Here is a 21,019-nt window from a genome sequence, read left to right on the forward strand (position 1 = left end):
ATACTGGGCATGGCCTTTTGTGTCCCAGCAGAAGTTCCAGGAACAGATCCTCATTTATGGCACCTGAAGCTTAAACTTATGGGGCACTCTTTCACAGTATGAAATTTTCACAGTATGAAAATTCTTTTTCTTAAAAGAATTTTAAAAGATGAATGCAAAATCAGGTATGAATGAGAAAATTAGTTTGAATGAGTAAAGAAATGGCCTCAAATCAGAAATTTTATAAAACTGACAAATGTCAAATAACACTATATTTTTATAGTCTGATACAGTTCTGTAATGCTGGTTCCCCTACATTTTTTGACTTCATACTCTTTGAGTGCCTCTTTCTATGATAACGATTTTGTAATATTTTCTAGAAAGATGGACAAGTAATTCATTCTTTCCTCTAGCATGGTTGATCAAAATGCATTTATTATTGATGGTTTCAAAAAGTGACTTTTTGCTTCAGCCTTTTATTGGCAATGCCATATCTGTAAATTCCTTATCAGTTCTTTTGCCTGAGACGTCATTCTTACCTGAGGCCATAGCTTTTGGAGACTGTAGCCTCTCTACTACCCTCAGTCCTCACTTTCTTCTTCCTCTCCAGGCCTGACCTGGAGAAAGGGGTCAGGACACCAGGTGGCCATGAAGCCCAGATCAAAGCGGTAATGAACTGTGCCTGGTTTGAATACTTTCTCACCGAAGGAAGAGATGAGTCTGACTGCTCAAGGTGGCCTGCTGGAAGGAGCTGTCATTAGGGGCCAGGCAGATGGAGAGGTTGTGCTCAGCCCGCCAGCCCAACCAGCAGCCCCAGGACTACCGCAGGCAAGGGCAGTGATGCCCCAAGGCTGAAGCAGTGTTCTTTGTCTCCTAGCTCAGTTGACTACTTTCTCCTGTGGGCAAGAGCCTTGGAAAAGGCCTTGAGTTTTCAGCTTCTCCAGCTATGCTGTGAATCCGCCTCTAGTTGGCCCTGGCCACAGTATGAAACAGAAAGCTTGCTTTCAGAACCTTGCTTTTTTCCTTGGAGCATTTCCTGTTTTTGGAATGTAACTGCTGTGGAAAGTCACAGGTAAGGCATTTACAGTATTAAGTTTTGAAGCTTAAAAGAACTTTTCTAACCTATCACTAATAAACTATCAAATTTTGATCAATCTTGTTAAAGGGAAGACAGTTATCTTTCTATTCTCTCTAGAGTAAATAATACAAAATCGTCATATGAAGAGTGAATCAGAGTATGCAGCCAAAAAAAAGTGTAGAAAAAACATATTGTAGTGGTATGGCCCCCTCAGCAGACCCATAACCCAGAGGAGTTACCCCCTCCCCTGAGATGCCCCCAATCCTATGGGGACTCATTCTTGGCTTCCTGGTAGAGCTCATTAAGAAATGCTTCCTTTTCAAATAAATGCCTGGGAACCATTTAAGTTGCCCTATACCTTGAGTGAATTTAGATCAGAAATACTTTTTAAAAATCCTCAAGATTTTAAAGAACATAGCTGCATCTGTGGGACTCCATGGGACCAGTAGAGAAGATATTATGATGTTGGAGACTTTCCCCTTAATTAAGCCAAAAAATAGGCACATCCATCACATGTATGTGTTAAGTCAACACCAAGTCTGAGCTTAGCAGGTTTTGATCATCTACCAGCTGTATGAGCTATACCAAATTGCATAACCTTTTTATTAGTCCTAGTTTCCTCACCGATTAGAAAGGAAATGATACTATAGCTATACTTAGCTTGAAGGATTTGAAAGCACCTATCACGGTGCCCTATATATGGTGCTTAATAAATGTTATTTCCTTCCCATGGCTTCACAATATAAGCTCTTGAATTTTACAGATGGTTTTCTATGGTGTCTTTCATCTTTACTAAATGCTCCTTTTATATAACTTGAGTTCCTGCTGGAACCCAAGAGACCCCATTGTTTTTAAGACCTTACTAATTTCTGACTTTTATTTTATCTTCTTCACCCAAAGACCAAACCCTGAACTCTTGCTTCCACTCTATAGTGCCTGTTTTCTGTGATGCTGACACTAATTCTTAGAACAAATGAGCTGACAATGTTAGATCACTTCTTCACATAGCTTTTGATGTTCAATCTGCTGAGAAAAACTGGCTACACATCTCAGAGGGAGTACAAGGCATCACGATACATACCTACAACTTTTTCTCCTACTCAGGCTTCTCCAGGCTGCACATATTTTCTAATTTTAAGAGTGCCTGTAAGCAGTTAGGAGTCACGCACTTACGTATTCAATGGTATGTGTGATCGGATAGCACATGCTCGGGTATTCTGAACCCTTTCCTTTGAAATGGATGCTTTAATGCTTCAAAGTTTTCTGATATTCAGTGATATACTTTTCCAGACCTCTTCTTAAAGTATGTTGATTTTAGGGTCTGCAGGAAGCTTTAATCTGCTCTTGGCTGTTGAATGTATCTGGCTCACTTATTTTTTTAAAATTCTATGTCTGCTTGTAGAGGGGCAGTAGGCTGGGAACAAGAAGGCAGGTAAGGTAGGATTCTGGCTCAAAACAAGTTGATTAAAAAGCAGTGATTGAGGGCTCCCCTGGTGGCGCAGTGGTTGAGAGTCCGCCTGCCGATGCAGGGGACACGGGTTCGTGCCCCGGTCCGGGAGGATCCCACATGCTGCGGAGCGGCTGGGCCCATGAGCCATGGCTGCTGAGCCTGCGTGTCCGGAGCCTGTGCTCCACAACGGGAGAGGCCACAACAGTAAGAGGCCTGCGTACCGCAAAAAAAAAAAAAAAAAAAAAAAAATGTAGTTATTGCCTTTCAGATCCTCGGCCTCACTCTCAATCTGAGAGAGTTGTTTTCAAAGGTGCAAAGAGATGGCTAGAAACCAATGGGCAGGCCTGTTGGGATGTAAAAGTGATCAACATGGGCACAGTCCATATCAGCAGTGCTGTCTGATTGCAAAGGGAAAGGATACAATGGCTTCCTTCGAATTGATCTGTGTTCCCAAACTTAAAGGAACAAGGGAAATACTTGCAGAAATTTTAACTTTGGGACTTCCCTGGTGCTGCTGTGGGTAAGACTCCACACTCCCAATGAAGAGGGCCTGGGTTCGATCCCTGGTCAGGGAACTAGATCCCACATGTGTGCCACAACAAAGAGCCCACATGCCGCAACTAAAAAGTCCACATGCCACAACTAAAAGTCCAAATGCCACAACTAAAAAAGATCCTGCATGCTGCAACTAAGACCCGGCTCAGCCAAAATAAATAAATATTGAAGGGAAAAAGAAATTTTAACTTGAGCAGATAGGCTTGTGGCATTATTAGCATAGTACCTTGAGTTCTTTGGAGTCAAGGCGATGGCTAGATTTTCTTCACTAATAAATGTTTTGGTCACAAAGTCGTACCCAATTCCATTATGTGTACTATGCAAACAAATTTCTTTGGTTTGTAGCAGACCATTTTGTATTAAAGTTATTCAGAAATTGGGCTTCCCTGGTGGCACAGGTGTTGAGAGTCCGCCTGCCAATGCAGGGGACACGGGTTCGTGCCCCGGTCTGGGAAGATCCCACATGCCGCGGAGTGGCTGGGTCCGTGAGCCATGGCCTCTGGGCCTGCGCGTCCGGAGACTGTGCTCCGCAACGGGAGAGGCCACAACAGTGAGAGGCCCGCGTACCACCAAAAAAAAAAAAAAAAAAAAAAATTCAAAAATCATGATCAATTGCTAAGATGTATCCTCATAAGAAATAAATCCTTGTCATGACCATAGAAGTAAATAGACTGTTCAAGTTAAAACTTAGGAGTAATTTAATCTAATGCAGTCATTTTACAGATGGGAGAACTGAGGCCCAAGTTGTTCATGCAATTTTGTTAAAGAAAGTTAGCAGCAAGCCAGCATTAGGACCCAGGTGTTCTGATGTGTGACTGAAGCCAAGATATTTTTTAATATGATAATACTTGTTCATCACACTGGAATAAACTGGAGGGTACTTGAGGACATCTCCATGGGCTAGGTGAAAATATTTATTACATTTTCTTTATATTGTATTACTATGATAATAAAAATAAAATACAGAGAATTAGAGATGGATATTAAATATTGAATTTGTATAAAAGCCCAAAATAAAATCTTTTCCAAAATTTTTAATGGAAAGTTGAGCTTGCTTTCATGCACATAACTGTTTTATACCAAGTTTTATGTTTGAAATGGCTACAAGCAAGTCCTGATCAAGTCTTTTTAATGATCTCTCTTCAAATTCTTGATAGTAACCATTGATGAGGAACTTTGTTCCCACAAGTGGTGATAAAAAATTGAAAGCCGTTTTTTATAGCCATTCAAAAATTTACAACAGTTGAAATTATCTTTAAAGAGTTGAAGAACTCTTCTTTTTTATTTTCTTTGACCGATGTAAATGTTGAAAATGTCTTTTGATAATGGAAATGGATTTCAAATCAAACTTTTTTGTTCTAAGTATTTCACAAGAAAGGTGCTTGAACATGCAGCATGTTCACTCAGTGCTAGAGCCCTTGCCCAGCCACCTGCGTGGACTTTTTTAAAAGGGCACATTTAAATGGGCCTAATTACCCAGTATATGTCAAGAAAGAGGTGCAGTGCTGCCTTTGGAGCTATGCCTTGCAGGAGTCCCGCCTGGCCTCCTCTTCTCTCCATCTTCCTCTCTCAGCCCAGGCTTGGACTGCACATGAGTCTCCTTAGGCCCCTGGAACAAGTCTCTAGCATCTCTTCACCCTCTGCCCACCGTGGGCAGCAGTGTGCTCTGCAGCGGACAGTTGAGGTACTTAGTAAAGAGCACCTCTTGGGAGAGCTCAGTGCCTTGCCAAGAAGCTCAGGTATCTGCCATTTACAGGTACTGTGCGGCATGCTGTCAGAGCCTCTCAGGCTGCCCTTGATGAGTCCTGGACTGACAACCAGCTTGGGACTTCAGTTAACCCAGACCTTAGGTGCTGAGGGTTCACTAGATCACAATATACCTGTAACCTCTTTGAGCACATCAATCAGGAAGCCCAAAGAGGTACAAATGAGGCCCAGGTCTGCAAGTGACAGACCAAGACCAGAATGGCACTGTCCACCACTCAATCTGTGCTCTCCCCCCTTTCCAAGCTGCATCTCTATTAATAATCTGGCCAACATACCATCCTTGAGCTGAAGGTAATTTCTCCCCCGTTCTACCAGTGGACCAGCACTGTGGTAGCTTTCCTTCTCCTGTCTAATAAACAAGGGCCCTGGAAATTAGTATCCAATTGAATTAGTATCCAATTGAAATTTTATTTTGCAAATAAATTATTATACTTAATCCTATTATAACCAATGTGCGATCACAGAGGTACTGTTGCTTTCTTCCCCCAAATGCTCAATGTCAATAAGACCTGCATCACTGACCACTTTAAAAACAAGCATCGCTATGGATAGAAAAATAAAACCAAGCAATTTATTTTATCATTTTTTCACCCAAACTCCATTCATTAGCTGACTTTTCATACACTTCATCCATTTCAATTCCCCTGGGCTGAGCAATTTATGTTGTAAAGAGCTGCAGCCTGAACTAAAAATGCCCTTCTTCCATCTTTCCTTTAAAGAAGAAAAACATTTTTTTTCTGTGACTGGTAAGAAGTGCTGAGTGGACAGCCCTGGTGGCTTCTGTTTACACTGTAAGCAACTGTGGCACAAATCAGCACCAAGTTTCTCTTGATTTCTGCCTGGAACAATATTATCTTGCAGGGGCTCACTCTGGGGGTCCAGAGGTTGATGTATTCCTTGCTGTCACATGTATGTTTCTAAGAGAGCAATTTTAGCCCTTCCGATGCTGCCAGAAACCGTGGACAGTGATGGGTGTCACCATGCCACCATATTCTTTTCATAACCCATCAGCAGCACACATTTATTGAGTCCCTACTATGTACAAAGTCATGTGTTAAGTTCTGTCTGCTAAGTTTATGTACTAAGTAGTATGTACTAAGTCTATGTGCTAAGGATAGAAGAAATAATAATAAATATTTGTTGAACATTTCCTGTGTGACAGGCACTAAATCAAATGTGTTAAAATAGCATTATCTGATTAGGCCTCTCTCGCTATGATGCAATGAAGGCTTTATTGTTATCCCAATTTTATGCATAAGCACATTCCCAAGATTATGACACCTCTATAAAAAGGTTCTCCCTACTTACTTTACCTAACACAAGTACCTTTTTCTCCATCTCAGCTCCTTGTTTGTTTTCCTCATAATACTCTTCATACTTTTAAATTTATTTGTTCATTTATTGGGGGTTTTTGCCATCTCCCTCACTAGTATATTATGCTCCATGTGGCTAGAGGTTGTGTGTCTTTTGTTTCACTGCCTAGCAGAATACCTGAACACACAGTATGATTTCAGTAAGTGTTAGATGGATGGATGCGTGAATGAATGAGCGAATGAATGAATAAAACTGACAGGAAGAAATTAAGTGCCTTGCCCAAGGTCATAGAGCTAGTGAGTGACACAGCTGGGATTCAATATCCACACGTTTAAGCGCATCTATACCCTCCTAAATACTGGGTTGGCCATAAAGTTCATTTGGGTTTTTCCATAAGATGTCATGGAAAAACCCAAACGAACTTTTTGGCCAACCCAATATATGCTAATTCTATTGGGAATTTGAAATGTAGACACAGAAAGCAATACAGAGGATTCAGGGGGTCTGTACCTGAGAGAAAAGCTCTTTTCTCGGTACAGTCTGGAACTACTTCCTATCTTAGAACTCGGTAGATCCTCAGCTGAATGCATGTTGAGATACCTGCTAAATATACTGATCCACCGACCACACCACCCTTTCTCACTCATCCTTTGATTTCTCTCCTCCATTTTCCTTTGTGTTATTATCATCCTAAAGTGATGCAGTGGAATTTCCACCGAGGCACTAGTTTGGTGATGCTCTCCTTCCAGTAGGGCTGGGTCATCTGTTGAGGCAAATGTGCCATTGAAGAAAGACCGCCCAGCATCATCATGATAGCTTCACTGAGAGTGGCCATTGGGTCAACTAGACCTTTCAAGCACATATATAAAGTAACTGGTATGTCTCTGTGGCCCATCAACATGTACATTCAAATGAGGTCCCATTAACATTATTATCTTAGATTGCTTTCTCTCAGCCTCACCCAGCTCCAGCCTCCCTGGCAAGCCTTCCCAGTATATTCCTGGGAGTCCCGAAGAAGTGTCTCCTCTAGCTCGCACACCTTTCATGCAAGTCCCCAAGCGCTCCAACATCTCCTATTCCTCCACTCATGACACAGCAGGAGGGAACCTCACCATAGCAGCAATGGATGATGCCCATGATGGGAACACAGCGTTTGTAACACAGGCAACATCTCCCTCACTCACCAATCTGCAAGGAGCCAGAGCTCTCTGGGTTCCTCAGAACAGTAAGGGTGATGGTCCTCATCTGGGTTCTGTGCCACACTTCGGTGTGCACAGGAGGGGTCACTTTGGGGTCCAGATGACAAAGTCCTTCATGAAAATAGCTCCTTCAGCTTCTCCCATCAACTGGTAACCCGACCCAGGGAATCAGTTGCAGGCAGAGGCTAGACCATGTCTTCAATTCTCCATGTCTCTGTGTCCCTCTCAAAGCCATGCAAAACAAAACAAGACAAACAAACAAAGAAACCAACACCAAGAACAACACTAGCACACTCTGTCTCCTTGTTCCAAAAACAAGAGCTCTCATGGATACCAACTCATACAAAGTTGTACCCACAATAGTAACTGGTACATACTGGTATATATATGTGTATGTGTGTGTGTGTGTGTGTGTGTGTGTGTGTGTGTGTGTGTGTGTGTATACGCACTAGGAGACCCAGAGTAGTCTCCTGTTTCACAAGCAACCTCATTCTGACCCTTGATCTGTGTCCAGCTATATCATCGTGCTACCGTGCACCAAGGGTATGCCCTATATGCTAGCCCCCACCACTCATGGCTCAGGGATGCCACCATCCCACTGACCCAGTGTGCCCTGTAAACACTATACAATGCATATTCCTTGTCTCCTTCACCTGCTCAGTCAGCAGTTCTGCTTGTGTCAGTTAGCTATAGCCGCAAAATGTTATACAACAAACCACTCCCAATGTCAGTGACTTAAAAGAACAATGATTTATTCTCACTCATACATGGGGTTTGGCTGGTCCAAGCTTGGTTCGGTTGGCCTTGATTTCAAGCTACAGATTGGGTCAAGATCTGCTGTACATGAATTTTCTCATCCTGTTTAGATCATCAGGCTGGTCTTGGCATTATCTTCTCATGGCAGAAACACAAGAAGGGCCAGCCCAACTGTACCAGCACATTTCCAGTCTCTGCTTCTGTCACATCTGCTACTATTCCACTGGGCAAAGCAAGTCCCATGACCCAGCCCAACACCAATGGAGCAGGAAAGTACACTCCTCTGTTAAGGTATGGAGGGGCAGGAATTGGGGACAGGAGTGAATATTTGCTGAATAATCACCTAATGTACCATGCACCCAAATCCAACTGTACAGGGTCAGTAAACATGCCATCGGGATGAAGTCAAGATTTAGTCTGAGACAGACTGCTCTAAGAAGGTTATGTGAAAGAACACATCCATGTCTTGTATAGTACAAATAGTTCACATCAAAGCACTACCACTTGGCTTCTTGGTCAGTTACTGGATGATCTTGTTTGAAACAGTCATGACTTGCCCAGTGAGGGACCCTGGTTTCCAGAACCACTGCAGCCTCGTCTCCAAAGAAATCACCCCTTCTTCTCTGACTGTATTACAAGCTATTTGAGTTGTCTGGGCTCCAGAACCTTCTATTTACTTTCTCTCTCCCTATCCCATGCCCATTTTCAACTCCCCTGGGTCCATACTTCTCTCCCTGTCCCAGACTACTTCTGGAGAAGTCTATGATGGCTTTGTAAACTCAGAAGAAGAAGAAACAGAGGTCTCTTCCTAACTCCCTCTTTTGTCCAGTTCAAATTACATGTGTGTGGGGAGATATCTCTCTATATATGTGACACACCATGTTCAGTAACCACATGCACATCACTTGCCCTCCCTACAGGGGAGGAAAGTTACAGCACTATGCTGGGGTTCCCTCTTGCCTCTACTGTTCTGCTTTGCCTTTGGTCTGAAATAGTCACATAGAAACTTTCTTTCACAGGAACAATGACATAGAGTTTAGTCACATGTTTAATTCCTCAAAGTCAATATTTGCAAAAAACATAAGCACGGCATGGTATTGCCTTGGAGTTGTTGATTAATCCCTTCCTTAGGCTTCCCTTAAGTTTCCTTTTTATTTTCAGCTCATCGTTAGTCCCGTAATGGGGTGTGTGCCAGGTTGTGTGAGTGCATTTTCTTGTTGCCCCAAAGCCTGGTAAGGACTATGGTGAACCTTTATTCTGGACGTAGTCATACAGACTTCTTCCTTCCTATCTTGTTCCAGGAAGAATGGTAAGAATGACTTAATCCAGCATCCTTGGGAAACAAGAGACCAGCCATACAGATGGCTGAGAGAAGCAATGTTGGTACCGACGTAATCCGCAACCTAGATGATGAGGATGTTTGTCACCTGTTTGGAAAGCTAAACATCATCTTGAAGTAAACAGTTCTTTGACACCCATTTCATGTACAAAGAAAAGGAGGCACATGGACAGATTAAATAACAAACGAGAGTCACACTGTGAATTGTTGGGAGCTTTAAATGACTTTTAGGAGTCTCTGCTTCTCAAGACATTGAAGTCCACTCTTGAGACTCGGCACCATGAATCTTTCACTGCACAAATCCCATTTTACGTGGCTTTTAGATGGGAGCAAGAAGTGGAACTGAGAAAATATCAGAAAAGTTCTGTAAGAGAAAGGTGATCCACTTCAGTCTCCTACCAACTTTCCATTCCTCCCTCCTAAAGGTTTAAATAAATTCTAATCACAAATCTTCTGGTTTTCCAACCCATCCGCTACAACATGGGATAGGGAATTTTCATTTTTGTGTGTCTGTTTATATGATTGCTTATGTAGCCTGCAGACCTCAGAGAAAGTAACATTGGTTTCTTTCAAATATTAGGGCTTTGGTCTATTTTATTTTCACTTCCAAAAATGTAAAGTCTGAGTCTCTTAGCTTGGGATTCATTAAGTGCCAAGAAATTAGCTAAGTAATGTGGCTTATAGAACTTGGGGCAATTATAGCTTCTTGCAAAGCTGAAAAGAAGAGCTTTTGAGTCAAGGCCATTCAGCAAAGCTCAGGCTAAAGGAAAATTTCATTCCGTTTCATAAAACCTTTTTGCTGGGCAAGAAGTAAAAAATAATTTAGAAGCCAATGAAGAAACCTAAAATTCATTCAGACAGGCTTCTCTGGACAAAGGCCTTCAGCAGGTTTCTGCCTGTGACTGGAATCAGAACATCTAATGTCCACTGTCTCTTGGGTCCTCTTTATTCCCAGAGCTCACAGGCGGCCTGTTTCCAATTCCTCTGTGCCAGCACATCTGTTAACGTCCCAAGTGGCTTCCTTTACAGCCGCGTGATCATCTGTGTAGTATTAACTAACCACAAATTAAAGTCATTACTTGGTGCTTAATTTTATGTAACATTTCTTTGTAATGTGTACAAAAGAAATTTGTTTTTACAGGAGTTTGGTAAATAGCATGTGCCATGATTAATTAGAGAATATAATGGGTCTGTTGATTTGAAATTAAATTCAGTGCAACAGTCTTCTCTAAAAATCATTTCTTAAATGACATTTCAAGGTGTGTGAGCCTCTAAAAAGAAGTGAACATCCTGCATCCGTAGTCTTTATGCCCTGTCCTAGACCTATCTGTTGGATTTTACTTGCTAAAGGACTCACTTTTATTTTTCTCAGATAGAAGGTGTGCCTATAGCGCTCTAAGAAACAGCAACATTCAAAGAGCTATTTTTAATCCTTTTTGGAACAAGGTAGAATATAAATGAATAAACTAACAAATAAGCAAATCCTTAACTACTTGGAGGTCAGTTACAGTTCCGAGTAGTTCATTCCCCTCCAGCTACATGCGTTCTTCCTTGTCATTTTACACACCTGCATTCTTGCCTGAGGGCCTTTGCACTTATTCCTTCTGCCTAGACATCTTTCTGCCTGGGTTTTCATGTGACTCAAATCTTAGACAGGGACTTCTCTGACCATCCAAGCTAAGGAAGTTCCCTGCCCCAGTCCCTCTCACATCACTGTGTTTAATGTTTTATTCACAGAACAAATCACTCTGATATTATCTGGCTTTGTGTTTGTTCATTGCTTTTCCTCTGTCTCCTTCTACGGAAGGTAAGATCCTTGAGAACAAAAACTTGTCTGCCTTATCCTCCTTATATCTCCAACACCTAGAACGATGCCTGATACATAAGTTGGTGCTTAATAAATCTTTATGAAATGAATGAATGAATTGCATTGTTCTCACAAGCCCCTTTAAATAACCATGTTCCTAATGGAGAGTAAGCACAATTGGCTTAAAAAGTTTCTTGGAGAAACAGAAAGAAAAATTCAGTATTTGTAGAGTAGGCATGAGATGCATTGGAAGGAAATGAAAAATTAAAATGTAAACAAATTAAATGACAGGAAGAGCAGAAATAAAGGTTGGTACTAATTGCTCAGTTTGCACAAACACAAAATACCAGCTGGGAAGTGAAACCTTCAATCAGTTGGCACCTTCTTTCTTTATAAACCCAACAGCCAGTTTGATTATTCCCATTAAAATAACTTAGCCAAGACACTGTCTTTGCTGATAGTAAACAAAAAGATCTGAAGATTCTTTCAACTTCCATATATTTAAGACAGGATTCTTGGGGTTGATACAATGTTTCACTGTATAGAGATACGAGGAAGCATGAGATGAGGGTGCTGCAGTAATAGGAGAGTTTCTGACAGAGAATAAAAACTAAGAGGCATAAATTTCCATGATAAGTGTCATACTATATTTAAGGTTTAACCTCAAAATACACTGAAGTCTCTCTCCCCAGACTCTTATGCCTTTTTTTTTTTTTCAGTACGCGGGCTCCTCACTGTTGTGGCCTCTCCCGTTGCAGAGCACAGGCTCCGGACGCGCAGGCTCAGCGGCCATGGCTCACGGGCCCAGCCGCTCTGAGGCATGTGGGATCTTCCCAGACAGGGGCAGGAACCCGTGTCCCCTGAAGCGGCAGGCGGACTCTCAACCACTGCGCCACCAGGGAAGCCCTCCTATGCCTTTTAAAGCTCTTCTCAACTCAACATGAAGTCTATATCAAACAGTGGGACTGGCCTACTAGTATTAATAAGATTTTATCCCCGATTATGAGTGGGATCTGGAAAATCTATATTCTGATTTTCTCAATGTGCTTAGGGTGAACAGAAGTCTAGGTGGCTCAGTGTGCAATAAGTTACAGTTTCCCACCTCTGCCACTTACTAACTGTAAACTTCAGCAAGATACTGAATTTCTCTGAGTCTCAGATTTCTCTTCTGCAAAATGGGCCTGATGTAACTCCTGTGGATTAAATGTAAAGCACTTGTTTTTATGTAATTGTATGTGTCAAACTTTGTACCTCTTATGTTTGGATTTTCAGTTGTAATTTAGAGAATTATTCCCATGTCAGATTTTAGGGTAATTCATGCAGTTTTTTTAATATGTTATCTTTTACCTGTAAATTTCCCAATCATTTTAAATTTGTCCTGGAATACGGTATAAGGAATGGCTTCAATTTTACCTCTTTGCATATGGCTATCCAGTTATCCTAATACCACTTATTAAAAAGTCCATCTTTTCCTCACTAATTAGGGATGACACTTTTATCATAACTAAATTTTTATATGCAGTTAGGTCTATTTCTGAATTTTATACTTTGTTTAGCTATTCATACATTAATACCAAACTGTTTTAATTGTAGAGGTTTATGATATGATTTAATATTATACAATTTTTTGAGGGGTTTCCTGGCTATTCTTGCATGTTTATTCTTCCAAACATACTATATAATCAATTTATTTAGCTCTAGGAAAAAAACCTGATAGCATTTTTACTGGAATTTTATGAAATTGTTTATATAAACATAGGAATAACTAAGATCTTTACAATGTTGCGTTTTTCTATGAACACAGTTCATCCTTCCAACTAAGCTAATTTTATATCTTCCTGACTGCTTATAATTTTCTTCACATAGGTTTTGAACATTTCGTGTTAAACATACACTGAGGTATTTTGTTTTTAGCTATCAGACATACCGTCTTTTCTTCCATTATGTCTTCTAACTGGTTTTTGTGTCTTTTGATTCAATAATCATATTGTGGTAGTATTAGTATTGCTGTTCTGAAACTGTTGTGTATGTAACAAAAAATGTATATATATTGGTGTCATTGAGAACTGGGATTTGCAGCATTGGTGAGAGCAGACACAAATGTAAGATCAATGACAGTAAGTAAAAATCCTATAGTTCTGAAAATGAATCTGAGGTAGCAATACTAACTCATAATGTGTTTTAAAAGACTCATTTTCTAGTTCTGTCCACTGGAAAAGCCTGTAAACAATGGTTAACCCAACAGCAATGAGCACTTCCCTGATTGTGTCTCTAAATACTATTTCCCACCAAAAGGAACCAAACCTCTTGGAAAGATGGCTGATTCCAGGTGTGAGGCAGGAAGTTTATTAAATGTATGTGGAATATCTTGTCATACCACGTAGTAAGGAAGCAGCGATGGAAAACTACTAGGATTCTGTCCAAAGGATTTGGGCTCTAGCTTAAAGATGGGATCATTTGAGCATCAGTAGGGGATGCTAAATGCAATGGATTGAAACTTATCAAGTATATTTAAATCCATAAGTTCAGTACGATACCAAAAACCTAAACTCATTCATCACCTTTAGAGGATGCTAGGGAACCAATCCATTGTGTTTTAAAAAGAAACAAACAACAACAAAACAAAACGAGAAACTGGTCTCAGAGTAAAGAAAGAATCAAGAGGAACTTTCTCTTTACAGAATTTTTTCAACTAATAAATAAATAAGGAATGACAGAATTAGGATATCACCATTTGCAACCTCCTAGTGAATTAATGAATCTGGGCAATGACCACCAATGGCTGCTCACATCACCAAAAAGAGACAATCAGGTATTTTATGCCTTCTAATAGAAGTGCAAAACACTGCGTGTGAAATATTCTTGACAAAATAATTGAATCTGAATCTTATCAAGCCTCTAAATCTGACTACCAATTTACAGCTTACAATGGCAGAGGAACACATTAAACAACATCACAATCAACAAAATCCAAACTGTTGGAAAGCCCAGGACAAACAGCCAATTTCTTCAACAATAACAAACGAACCAAATTGCAAGGAAAATAAACAAAGAAAGAAATGGTAAGAAGACCTATAAATTTTTTTGACATGCAAATGTATTTATTTGATCATATTTGAAAAGGCAGGGTAGAATAAATCCATTTTCTTCATGGTATCACTGTAAACAGACTGAATTTCAGAGCTCTTAGCTTGCTTCACAGACTCCTGAAGAGTGAACGTAAGCAGCCCAGCAAGCCTCTTCCTTCCCCTCCAGGCTCTCCCGCACTTGCTGGGGTGGGGTGCTGCTGGGAGGGGTTGGTGATAACTGACGCTAAATAAACATCAGACGGTGAATTTGTCAAACTCTTTCTACCTCCTCCCATAGGCAACGGGGTGACTTGGATTATTCTTTAACTATAGTCATTGAGTAATCAAGTAAGTTTATCAAACACAGGATGGAGGGAAGTTTCCATTGTAGATAATTTCCAAAGGTAGGAATGGATGAACTCAGAGCTTCATTATTCAGTCCCTTCTTTTGTTGTCCAGAGTGAAGTACGCTAGTGATGGAGCTCAGATCCTTGGTCCATTGAGTCATTGGTGTAATGCACTCAGCTCCTTTGGAAAAGCCATCTTTGGATGGGGAAGAGAAGTTAGTTTATTATAATGATGGTATTATACGAGGAAAATCAAAGCAGCAAGCAGCAGGCAGTGACCCTTTCCTCTTGAACTCCAATGATCATTCCACTCCTGTCAGCTTTACAGCCCAAGCAAACTCAACTGGGAGAGCAGAGGGTCAGATCGAAGAAAGGAGGAGGCCTTTACCCAGACCTGTGGACCACTTCAGGTCTTCCTGGATCCCAGCATCCTTACCTTTGTAGCTAAGGTAGTTATGAGGGATTGAAGCTTTAAGACTCCTTTTTTTTTTTTACCAGCACAGTAAAATGACTTAAAAAGCTGATCTTTTTAAGGTATACCATACAATTACCGTGTTCTTTTCCCATTGCAGCCTCCATGGTTTAGATGCATAGATAACCTCCTCATTATGCTCAGCCACTTCCCAGCAGCAAGACGCCTTTCTTGGAAGATGATGACAATCAGTCCATCTTTAGTGGGTCCAATGTTGAGACAACAGTTTCCCCCCAAACTTACTGTCTGAACCAGTTCTGAAATGATTTCAGATTCACTTGCGACGTCAGACATGGCCATGTCCTAATGATAGTCCTAGGATGCCTTGTCCATAGTGGTGCACACCTCCTACTTGTGATCTAGCAACCTCCCTGGTTTGAATTTACCTTGATAGTTGCAGTATCCTCCATGATAACAGGAGTATTTCTGACCCCATCGTCAATCACTACCACTTCATCCTTGACAGGGATATCATTGTAGAGCCAAGAAAGAAAATGTGTAGAGTTCCAATAAGTATCAGGATATTCTTACTCTCCATCAGACCAGAAGCAGGTCAGGTTTCTACTTGCTAACAAGGTCATAAAGCTCTGCCTTTGTTTTCACACTGAAAAAATATGGTGTTTTTGAAGCCATCTTTCTTAAAATAGGTAGAGTGGGTGGAACCATTCTAAGAATGGGTGATACAGTCCATAGCTGTATGTTCCTCTTCAGGACAGCTGCTCCCAACTCATCAACTTATCAAAACACAGTGGGGCTCAGGTCCTCCAAGTTCCAGCTCCACGACACAGGACTCAGCCAGTTTGTGAAGCCTTGGTGATGCTTTGTGGTCAAGACTATATATGGAGCTTGGAAGAGGTCAGCCTGCTTGGGGTGGAAGAAGCCTCGGTGAACTACCACCCCAAATCCAAGTAGCTAAAGCACGGTGGGTGGTTGTCACACCTGAAGTGCTTGTCCTGGGGCCGCCACTCGCCCTTCCGGTGCCACCAGAACAAATTGCTGCCCCAGGCTGGCACCCAAAGCATACTCCAGGCCACTACACCCCAAATGTTGCCTCATGGAACCAGCCCGGAGTGGAGACTCAGCCCACCCCAGGTACAGTGGCACCTGGTGCATGCTGAGCCCCGAGCGCCCTTCCGGCCCTCCTAGCAGCAGCCGTTCGCCTGCCACCCCATCCCAAGAGTGGGGACACCTCTCTCTTGGTTTACTGACTTTTAATACACCAAGCCTAATGAATGGAGCTTGTTTGGAACCTGACTCAAGCAAAGGAAACATTTTGTTATGTGCTGTTTTAAGGAAAACAGGACCAGTATGGTGTTCATGAAAAGTAGATGAGATGGGCTGCAGAAATCAGGAAGAACTGGGAGCGCTGGGGTCCAGAACTGGGGGTGGTGGGGTGAAAGCACAGGCCAAGTGAGGCAGACACGGCTCCTTCCTCACTAAGTGACACCTGTCACAACCTCATTTATCTACTGTCTCCAATTTGCTCATCTGGGAAATATTTGGGTTTGAAAAGAATCTTAGAATAGGGATCCAGAAAAAGCTTAGCTACATTAAACCGTGCCCTCCAATTCAACTAGAGATAAAACAAGAGAGGAAGGAGACATATCTCCAAATTCAATTCTCCTATCTTCGCTTATGTTTTATGGAGAACTTATGTCATTCACAAAAGAGACGTCATTTCCCCAGGGGAGACAGCAGGTGTACATTTTCTCTCAAGGCTATTTAATTGCTGTCAAGAAGACATATGATTAACAAAACCAAATGCTGGAAATATGAAGTATCGACAATTTTAAAGTTGTTTATATAGTTGATTACAGTATATCACACAATGTGTTTATTTGCCATAAACCTGCCTATCAGAGACTGTTTCCACACCTGTGCATCTGCACTAAACAGCCCACCGCTTAGCTGTGTGTAAATTCCCAGCTGAGAGAATGGCCAGCACCCGGCAGAAGCAGCTTTCTCTTGTGGCATCTGTTACCCCTTGGGCACCAGCTTTGCACCAGTGAAGGTAGGGCCTGAGCCTTGTGGACCCGTAGCATCCCCTGCTTTGACGATACAGCCCTTTGAGCTCTACAGAAGGAAAACAGTATGGAAATGACAGGCCTTTGCGGTTCTTCGTTGTTCTTTGTGACGCTGCTGCTCAAAGTGAGGCCCACTGTCTGTAATCTGTTGGTTATTGTTCAGAAATGAGACAAGAACGGAGTTGAGAGGAAGCATTTAGAGTTGTTGACAGCCATGTGGCAGCCTAAGTTTATGTCTGTTGAATCTAATTCAAAAATGGGACTTGAATTTTGTGTATATTGATTTTTTATTCCATTTTAAATTATGTTTTATTGCACTTTGCAAAATATCAGGCTGTGACAGATTGGAAATAAAAAAAGAAACTGATCCTTCACCACGCATAGTTTGAGAAGCATTGCTTCAGAGCAATAGCCCACACGCGTGCTACATCCCAGGGTTTCATTTTGACACTCTGACAGTTCCCAAGGGGCAGCCAATGGCAAAAAATGTAGATCTACAAAGATGGTTTCCCCAAAGGGTCAGAAGGTCCCTCACAGGTGAGAAGCTGGTATCTAATCTACCACACATGTGTTAGGTCCATGGCAGGGGTTGGTAGACCTAATGAAACCAGCCCAACTGACCCCTTGTCACAACATAACTGCAGGCTTTTCACTAGTACTAGTAGCAGCAGCAGCTAAGATTTACAAAGGACTTATTATGATGCAGATACTGTCCTAAATACTTTACACATACAAAATATTAAATAGCTCTTCTCTCTTTGGAGTAATATATAGTCTCCCCTATGCATGTAGCAAGAGAAGTATAGCATCAAGTCTGTTTACAGTGATTCCTTGTATAGCTATGAAAATTTGCTAACAACTGGCCTCTTTTTGGGGTATTTCAAGACATCATGCCATGTATACTAGAGACAATAATTTAAAAATGGAAACATAATACCCAGGAAATAAGAGTTTTGTGTTCAGATACTAGGAATAGAGTATAGCTGGAAAAAAATTTAATACAGAAACAGCAATCAGTATTGGAAATTGGGGGAATAGGGGAATAGGGGGATAGCTTGGACTATGTTTTCATTTTTTTGTTGTTGCATTTGGAAATTCTCGGGCATGAAACACAGAAAAAAATATAAATGTAAGAAGCAAAGACAACAACATAAGACAACTTGCATCAGAGCATAGAGACCTTATCCAAAATGAAGTCTTCCATCTACAACTTTTCTCCCCCCAACCTGGCTGATTTTTTGAAAAGATAAACAAAATTTTAAAACCTTTAGATGGACTAAAGAGAGAAGACTCAAATACATAAGACCAGAGATGAAAGAGGAAACATTACAGCTGATACTATACAAATACAAAGGATCACAAGAGACTATTACAGTTATATGTCAACAAACTGGATAACTTAGAAGAAATAGATATATTCCTAGAAACATACAATCTACCAAGACTGAATCATAAAGAAATAGAAAATCTGAACAGAGCAATAACAAGTAAGGAGACTGAAAAACCTCCAAATAAAGAAAAGCCTAGGACCAGATGGTTTCACTGGTGAATTCTAACCAACATTTTAAATTAATGCCAATTCTTCCCAAACTCTTCGAAAAAATTAAGAGGAGGGAACACTCTCAAACTTGTTTTATGAGGCTAGCATTACCCTGATAACAGGGCCAGATAAGGATAGTATAAGAAAAAAAAACTATAGACCAATATCCTTGATGAATATTGATGCATAAATTCTCAACAAAATACTAGCACACCAAATTCAATAGCACATTAAAGGGATCATACACCATGATCAAACTGGATTTACCCCTGGGGTACAAGAGTGGTTCAACAGTGCAAATCAATAAATGTGATATACCACATTAATAGAATGAAAGATAAAGATCAGATGATCATCTCAATAGATGCAGAAATAGCATTTGACAAAATTTAATATTCTTTCATGATAAAAACTCTCCACAAACTGGATATAGAAAGAAGATATTTCAACATAATAAAGGCCATATATGACAAACCCACAACTAACACCATACTCAGTCTTTTCCTCTAATATCACAAACAAGACAAGAATGCCCACTCTCACCACTCCTATTCAACATAGTACTAGAAGTCCTAGCCAGAGCAATCAGGTAAGAAAATGATATAAAAGGCATCCAATTTGGAAAGTAAGAACGAAAAATGTCTTTTCTTCAGATGATATGATCTTATATAGAGAAAATCCTAAAAACTCCACCAAAAAACTGTTAAAACTAATCAGTGAATTCAGTAAAGTTGCAGGATATAAAATTATCAGACAGAAATCAGATGTGTTTCTATACACTAACAATGAAATATTTCAAAAAGAAATTAAGAAAACAGTCCCATTCACAATAGCATCAACAACAACAAAATACTTAGGAATAAATTTAACCAAGGAGGTAAAAGACCGGTACACTGAAAACTGTAAGACTTTGAGGAAAGCGACTGAAGACACAAGTAAATGGAAAGATATTCCTTGTTAATAGTGTTTAAATCTCCATCCTGCTCAAGTCATCTATAGATTCAATGCAATCCCTATTAATTGCAAAGCCATTTTTCATAGAAACAGAAAAAACAGTCTTAAAATTTGTAAAGAACAACAAAAGATCTCAAATAGACAAAACAACCTGAGAAAGAAAACAAAGCAGGAGGCATCACTTCCTGATTTCACACTAAACGACAAAGCTGTAGTAATCAGAACAGTATTATACTGGCATAAGAAATAGACACAGACACTAATGGAGCAGAATAAAGACCCCATGAATAAACCCTTGCATATACAGTCAACTAGTATTTGATAAGGGAGCCAAGAATACTCAATGAGGAAAAGATAGTCTCTTCAATAAATGGTGTTCAGAAAACTGGGTAGACACATACAGAAGAATAAAATTGGACCCCTATCTTACAAAAATTAACTCAAAATGGATTAAAGACTTAAACATGAGACGTGAAACCATAAAACTCTTAGAAGAAAATATAGGGGAAAATCCCCCTTGACATTGGTCTTGAAAATATTTCTTTGGATATGACACCAGAAGCAAAAGCAACAAAAGCAAAAATTAATAACGGGACTACATCGAACTAAAAAGCTTCTGAGCAGCAAGAAACAATCAACAAAATGAAAAGCCCACCTATGGGATGGGGGGAGTATTTACAAATCATGTATCTGACAATTAGTTAATGTCCAAAATATAGAAAGAACTCATACAACTCAATAGCAAAAACCCAAACAATCCAATTAAAAAATAAGCAAAGGACCTGAATAGATAGGTCCTTTCCAAAGAAGACATACAAATGGCCAACAGGTACATGAAAAGATGCTCAACATCACTAATCATCAGGGATATGCAAATCAAAACCACAACTAGATATCACTTCACACATATTAGGATAGCTATTATCAAAAAGATAAGAGGTGGTAAGTATTGGCAAGGATGTGGAGAAAATTGAATCCTTGCACACTGTTGGTAGGAATGTAAATTGTTGCAGCCACTATGGAAAATAGTTACAGAGGTTCCTCAAAAAATTAAAACTACCATATGATCCAGAAATCCTGCTTCTGGGTATATATCCAATGGAAATAAAATCAGGATCTTGAAGAGATACCTGTACCATCATTCACAATAGCCAAGATACAGAAACAACCTAAGGGCCCATCAATAGATGAATGGAAAAAGAAGATGTGGTATATACAGGGAATTATAGTCATTATTTTGATATATATAGTGGAGAATAATCTGCAAAAATACTGAGCCACTATGCTCTACACCTGAAACTAATATAATATTATAAATCAGTTATACTTCAATAAAAAAGATGTGATATATATACAATCAAATATTATTC

At 40.3% G+C, this 21,019-nt stretch overlaps 1 pseudogene across 1 annotated transcript; it reads right to left on the reverse strand.

Moving 5' to 3' along the window:
• Nucleotides 1-15,036: 15,036 nt before the first annotated feature.
• On the reverse strand, nucleotides 15,037-16,153 carry LOC309963271 (tissue alpha-L-fucosidase-like; annotated as a pseudogene). Its single transcript has one exon. The product of its transcript is annotated as a tissue alpha-L-fucosidase-like (transcript).
• Nucleotides 16,154-21,019: the final 4,866 nt, after the last annotated feature.

The sequence above is a fragment of the Leucopleurus acutus genome (assembly GCF_964270905.1).
Source record: "Leucopleurus acutus genome assembly, chromosome: 6".
NCBI lineage: Eukaryota > Metazoa > Chordata > Mammalia > Artiodactyla > Delphinidae > Leucopleurus > Leucopleurus acutus.